The following is a 7,338-nucleotide window of genomic DNA, read 5'->3' as shown; positions in this document are numbered from 1 at the left end:
GCGGTTCAAATCCAGGGCAAAATTCCTGTCATGCAGGTGGATGCTGAAAAGCAGGACTGACTTGTGTGTATGCTGTGTTCAATAACAGAAAGTCTGGGATGAAAGCATTTCACAGGCTTCTCTGTCTCAATGAAGGCTTGATTGAGAACATAAAAGTCTATGTGTAGACAGAAGTTGTTTAACATCACTTTTAAATACAGTCAAGCTAGTACTTTTCTTTGTAATTTTACCAGCTGTTTATGTGCAAGTCACCTCTGGAGAGCACTTTCTGTGCTCTCAAAATCAGAAGCTAACTTATATTGCTGAACTGGCTATGTTTAGCTAAACATTTGCTTTTGCATCATAAAGGGTACACATGTTTTTGTATCTGATAATGACTACAACAGAAAGCTCTGGCATGCTTATGCAGCGTCTGATAGTGGGTCTAACTGGTTACCAGTCTGGAATCTTTGGTGATGTAGGTGGTGTTATAGATAAACTCTGCTCAGAAAGCGAAGCAACTATTATTTGAGTGCTGTTCATCAATAACCTGTAACCGATTGCATTAATAACAAGATCAAATATCACAACACATACCTTAATTTTCCTGCAGTCATCTGTCCCTCCTTACTGTGACAGTCCTTAGCTCCAGGGACAGGATTCTTTCCATTTGGGGTGGGATTCCTCTTCTGGTGGACTTCTACAGCTTGAACAAGTCATGAGGACTCCTGTTGTAGTCTTCTGAGAGAAAAAGGCACTTCTAAGTGTGATTAATCTCATCCGAAAATAGACGTTTAAAGGCACGAGATGAATTGCATTCTAAGAGTGCTTCTTTTGGTCTTGCCGACTACCTTAGATGTAGTATTCACAACATCTAAATATAGATGTGATGAATTTGATCCTCGGTGTCATTCTGTTAGATCTGATGTAAAGACTGTTACAGTTGATGGAAATACTCTCATGTAGGTGTAGATATATACTGCATTGATGTTATTCCTGATCCCTTACTGTGCATTTTAATTTGAGCCAATGCTGTCTCTTCTTTCAAGAGGTGGAGAGAAAACACAGTCAATTACACCATGAAAGCTACGAAGCTCTTTCAGTGATCCAAACTGACTGGGAAGTTACATTTGAAACCATTCACCCATTCCATTAAAAAAATACTAGGGAGCATGCATCCCTATAAAATAATGATGGGCAGAATAAACTGTCTGAAAGTATCTCGCCTATTCCATACCATTTAATCAAGAAGCAGTGAATGGAACTGGCCTAACATTTACAAAGGGAGAACTGACACAATGCATATTTGAACACCATGAGAAATAGCATCACCGGGGACAGAGAGTAAGTTTAGTTAATAATGAATGGCACATCCTATGAAATACCATTACACAGTGTTCAAGGCCCAAGAATGATGACATAATTATTAGGAGACTGGGAGATTAAGATATAATTTAAAAAAACATGACAGGGGAGGGTGTAATTGGGGAGACAAAATACACAGGAAGTTTGTAATTTACATGTCAAAATACCTTTTTCATGTTTTGATTGGATTGGACGCCGCCTTTCCACTTCATTTATCTTGGCTTCAATTAGAGGCAGGAGAAATGACATCTCATGTTCATATTCTTGACACACACTGCTCATAGACACTTTCTAATTCTAACAGACAGTGAGGGGAAAAGGGAAGCTCGATTCTGCCTCCGTCATGGACTTCTTAGTTAACCCCTAATTTGTTTCTAAATGAGGCTGTCACTGTGGTTCAAATGAATATGCGCTTAGGAATCAGGGCGTATTTGGGTATTAGCTTGTAGGCAGGGCTTTGCATGTTGCATGGCTGGTTGTACCCAGAAAGCTGCTTAGCTGGGGAGGGGGGGGAAGGAGGAGGGAAAAACTGGCAAAAATAAAAGCTAAGAACATTTTACCCCCCAAAGAAGAACTTTCCTGTATGACTGGTGCAGACTTCTTTTATCAGAACAGCCATATTCACAGCGCATTTGTAATCACACCGAGCCATCTCCAAAGCAGAGGATGTGAGTTGTGATTTTCCCCTTTGGCAGAATTTCTGCTCTTTTTATTTTCTGTCTGTCTCTTTTATCTGGTGTCACCATGTGTTTCCCATTGAGCTCTGAAGTCTGCTTCCATTTTTTACAGGAACTGTGCTCTGTCTTACACCCATCCCCACCCAAACACATACACTAGAAATGTCAAAGGTGCATTTGAGATAAAACCATGTGTTTCATCAGGGCTGAAGTGTCTGCTCACCTGGAGGCATGCATTAAAGTCTTTCCTCTCTTGGCAACTATGATTACCCTTTTAATTCTCCCTGTGCTTCATCCCCAAATCCGTGTTTTAGATTTTTCCAAAAGCTGTTGATTTTGGTTTCCTTTCTTTGTACAGGGCACAGTTTGAGGTGTTAGAGTTTTCTTCTTTGTAGAACTTCTGATCTCTAAAACTGGGGGCCCTTAAAAGCATCCTAAAGTGTCCAGCTGCAACCAGAGGTACTCAAAATCATCAGTCACTTTTGAAAACATGGGAAGCAAGTTTCAGGCTTATCAGTAACTCTATTCATTGAATTTCCTTATAAAGCAAAATTGCTCCTGGAAATGCTAATCAGGAAATATCAGAGGAATATTAGTCCTTGAGAGGGCTCCTCTGAGAGGGACTTTGACTCACCAGACAGAGAGAGAAATCAGAGCAGCTGTATGAGGTCTCTGCATATTCTGTGTGTGTCCTGCTCTCTCTCAGAAACCCCAGAAGTGATGTGAGACTGGATGAAGTGGGCAGTGCTCCTGTTGCTAATGCTGCTGCAGTTTTGATATTTAAACCACCTGCAACCGTGCTGGGATCATTCACCATGAGGCTCCCCCTAATACTGGCAGGAGCACACTACTCTGATTAAGTACAGTCAGGTCTGAGTGCCTTGAAAATAATGGCTTCAGCTGCAAAGTAAAGAAAAAAGTCTTTTAAAAAGGCTGTGAGAGAAATGACTGACTTAAGAAATACAGTTATGGTCAGACCAATCATTCCTGTACCCTGTGTCTCTTAGACTGCCCCCAGAGCTGTTGTCCAGGAGGGGTATGTGACTGGACTGCAGTCCTTTCCCTTCATATGCCTCCAGCATCTGTAATCATTGGATTAAACATGTTAGAGAGTACGTTCCTGCCTACCTCTTTGGTGGATCTTGTTGTCCACGTATTTCTCTAATCCCTTTAAACTCAGCTGGTGCTGCCTCCACAGCCTCCTGTGGCAGCAAGTTCCAGCAGCTCGCTAACAGAATTACTTCACATGGTTTTGGAACGGCTTTTCAGGAGAGTGGCCTAAAATGCATTGTAAATTTTACCAGCCACACCTAGAGAGGCTGCATTGATTGTTTTTGGGGTAAAATACTATGAAGCTTTTAAATATATAGTAGCTTGAGTTGGAGAAATATGGATTTTACATGAGCAGGATTCAGATCATTCATGAATGCATGAGAGGGTAAACACCACGAGAAGGAATACAGATGAAGGAATAACTCATGGATTAGCCAAAGCACCAAGTCCATTTTTAACTCCTGTTAGTTCAGTTGAGTGAACTCTGAACAATTTTGCTTATTTTATGCTTGTTTTAATAGAAACAAGATCCTGGATTTGTGGACTGGAATATGTTTATTTTAGCTATGGCAGGAGTTCATCTGTATTAGGTTTACAGTGTGCCCATCTGAAGGTATCTGGGCAGTATCTACACTGTTGCACAAGCTTTACAGATTAGCAACTGCTAATGTGTAATACCAAAATCTAAATCTGTAATTGTGCTAATACACAATACCAGAAATCACCAAAGTTAAAAATTACTAGTTTATGAATTATTCACATGCATCCAACCCATTTCTGCTCAACATTGGCATATATAAAGCAAACACTTTCAATGGGAGTACTTCCCATGACTGATTTTGGTTTTCCCTGTGTCTTGGTTGACAATACTTGAGAGATCAGTACAACCTCATGTTGACTGTTCTAATAAGAATTACACAGAGGAGGACCATATGCTGGCAATAGACTATCCTCAGGGACCCATAGCTTGCTGCGAAGAGGTTTCTGCCAGCAAGAAATGTTTGCTACTGCACTGCATGACCCACTTTGAGCATGGATAGGCTGATCATCTGGAAAAAGCCCTGCACTGGCTAGAAGAAAGAACATGCAATAAAAATCTGTATATCTTTATTTCAGGATTCATCATGAACAAGGAGACAATGGAAAATGCACAAATACAGGCCAAGGGCCTTAAGTGAAGGCCGTGGTACCCCAAAGGCTCAGGCTAGTGCACACTGCATCCATCATTAAGTCACTGGCAACAACACACTGAAGCCCTGCCCAAATTTCAATTCTTACACTTCAAATAGTCTCAGCTCTCACCAGACAAATTAATATTTAATGCACAAGTGCACACTGTAATATTCCCAACTGTGCAATCGAATATTAACAGCTATTTCATAAACCAACAAGACCCATTCAATTGGTGACCATTTAAACTATAACAGGCCATTAAACTGTAAAAGCAGCCATGAAAACACAATTAAGATACATGTTTGTCAGTCCATTGCTAAAAAAGGGTGTAACAATGTCAGTACAAGAAGTCAGCATGGAGTTCCAGCAGGGTTGTTCAGAACAGTAAAGAGAGATGTGAAGCAAATGCCTTCTTGGAGTTGCAATTTGGTTGTTAGAGCAAAGTAGATCCCATCCACAAGAATATAGAGTTTTTAAGGACCTTAAATGAATCTATGAAAGTATGTGGCAGCATCCAGCTTTCATCTACTTGTGCTTCTTTATGGGTGTTGCCGTCTGGAGTCCCCCTGTTCCTGTGCTAATTCTGCAAGGGCTTCATGGTTCATGGATATTTAATCAGTGAAGTGGGAAGGCAGCTTCACCCCTGTCTTTAGGAAACCAGTGGTACTGCACTTTGTCTGATTCTTCTAATGCTCACAGTCTGAAATATGTACTGGTAAATTGGAGAGAATGCAGAAAAGAGATGCCTGGAGTAATCCAAGGGCTGAGGAAAACGCTTTGCTATGAGATGCTCTCAATCTTTTTAGCTTATCAAAAGGAAGATTGAGAGACAGCTTGTCTTCAGTGTTAAGTGCCTCCACAGCAGGAAAACACCACATTGTAAGAGGTTCTTTAATCTGTTGGTGAAGTTGTAACAGCAACCAGTGTTCAGATGGCGAGGTGAAATGACTCAGGGTTATGTTTATCTCAACAAGGGTAAATAAGCAGTGGCAAGTTAAGGGTAATGGTGATTTCTTTTTTTTTCCCTTGTCTCCATATCAAGACAAGAAGCTTTTCTGAAAAACATACTTATTCCTTGGTGTTTTCTTCCTAGGTGGAAAAGAGGGGCCCTGTGTGTTATACAGGCCTAGGTAGTCATTCTCCTTTCTCTTCTTTCATACTCCAGGCTTTCAAGTGAGTTACACCTGTGCCCACAAAAGAATGTGGAATTTGATGTTGAAGGTGCTAAAACACACTTGAAGACCTTGGCTTAAGCAATTAATTCTTTTTAAAATATCTTTAAGCAAACAGTGTAGAATGGCAGGGTGAGACACTGAACCAAGACAAAGTGTGATGTTAAAGGTGCAGAACAGATCTGGTGATCAGAGCCAATCCTAGAAATGGGCCTGGGACCAGCCAGCTATGAAAGTAAGGCAGGTCTGTTCCAGCATCATCACATTTGGGGCCCTATTAACATGGTAATGAATTAATTCTGGGCAAACAAGACACTGCAGGCATCCTGCTTGTGTACTGATGATGTTTTCTGAGTTTATAAGCTTCAAAATGGGTATAACTCTGGAATTATAGAACACTTCTGCATTCTTCTCAGATTTGTGACCATCTGCTGTGCACAGTGCAGGCATTTCATTACATGGGCAATCATTACACCTTTGCAAATGCTCGCCTTTGGTGCTCGGGTGCTCTTGAGTCCCTTATTTTGCACTTACTGAATGAGCTGAAGGCAAGACCTTGGAGGCCTGTCTGTGCAAGCGCTTTTAATGGACGGCCACATATTATCCCTCTGATAAGGGGGGAAAGCTGTCTGAACTGCACTTCAGTATTCCATTACCATGTGTTGTTATGCCTGACACTGAATTTTAGCATCCTTTTTAATGTAGTTGCCTTTTGTTCATATTATTCCTTTTCAAATCCCTCCCCATCCCCTGCAAATAAATAAAACAAGTTTCTCTGTGAAGTCGTAGACTAATAGAAAGGGCCCTGAAAGTTTTCCTTAAATATCTTGCTTCATCTAAATAAGTATTTTAACATATACAGGGCCTCAGTCTCTGGTTTACTATGTGCATTTTTGAACTCAGTGTTGGTGGAGACAGGAACAACCTGTTGACAGATGACTTGCAAGTGACAGTTTGTAGTCAAACGTGACCCAGGGCAGACATGACCAAAAGCTGGTAGAGTTTGATGTCTAATCTGAAATGACCTGTTTGTCTCATTGGAAGTTGAAGAAGTTATTCAAATCAGGAAAGCCAGTGCTGCAGATGGTACCAACTGTCACTCCTTGTTTGCAATCACATTAGAGAGGGCAAGAACCTGAGCAAAGCTTTTCAGGTAGAGGTTACAGCTGGCTGTCTGCTTGTCTGTTTGAGCTGGTATAAAAGGTAAATTGGTTTTGTGGGGAAAAAAATGTTCAAAAATGTTCCAAAAATCCTCACTGCTTATTTAAAAGAAGAAATTTTGAATTTAAAAGCTGAAAAGGCCTGGTTTTCAGTTCCTGTTTTTTCTCCCTGTACACTGGCCCAGTATTTTTCTGTTACTATTTTGCTTCTGAAATATATATGAAGAAAGTAAAAGGAGAAGAAAAAAATCCAGCTCAAATTGAATGAAACCAGACATCCTCTCATAGACTTCAGATCTGGATTGAAATATCTTTTTGTGTGTGTTTTATTCTACTGAATAATTACAATTGTCTATTTATGGATCAGAGATTTGTCCTTAGTCTGTCCATCACACTTCTGTAGGAAACTACCCAGGCAAGGGAATGACCCTGATGAGGTTCATAGTCTTCTGCTGACTTCTGTAGAACAAGAGCTCTGTCTATTTTAACTATGTACTGCAGCTGCAATAATGAGAACAGAGTGAAGAGTCTTGTAGTGTTTCTTGATGCTCTGAATTAATCTGTTCTCATCTGGAAACTCCTCCTTAGAGGAATTCCATTGCGTGTGTGTGATTGCCTTGGTGTACCTTGACACAAGCCAGAGGGATAATTGAGGGTCAGCTCATGGAAATCAAGTCAGTTTCACCTGAGATCTGAAACAGTCTAAGAGCTACTGGATGGATTGGGATGTTGAAAAGCCAGTGAACATATTCCTCTTCA

Source organism: Nestor notabilis, unplaced genomic scaffold (assembly GCF_000696875.1).
Source record: "Nestor notabilis isolate BGI_N333 unplaced genomic scaffold, ASM69687v1 scaffold15344, whole genome shotgun sequence".
Taxonomy (NCBI): Eukaryota; Metazoa; Chordata; class Aves; order Psittaciformes; family Psittacidae; genus Nestor; species Nestor notabilis.
The sequence above is the reverse complement of the archived record's forward strand: the minus strand, read 5'-3'. Positions refer to the sequence as shown.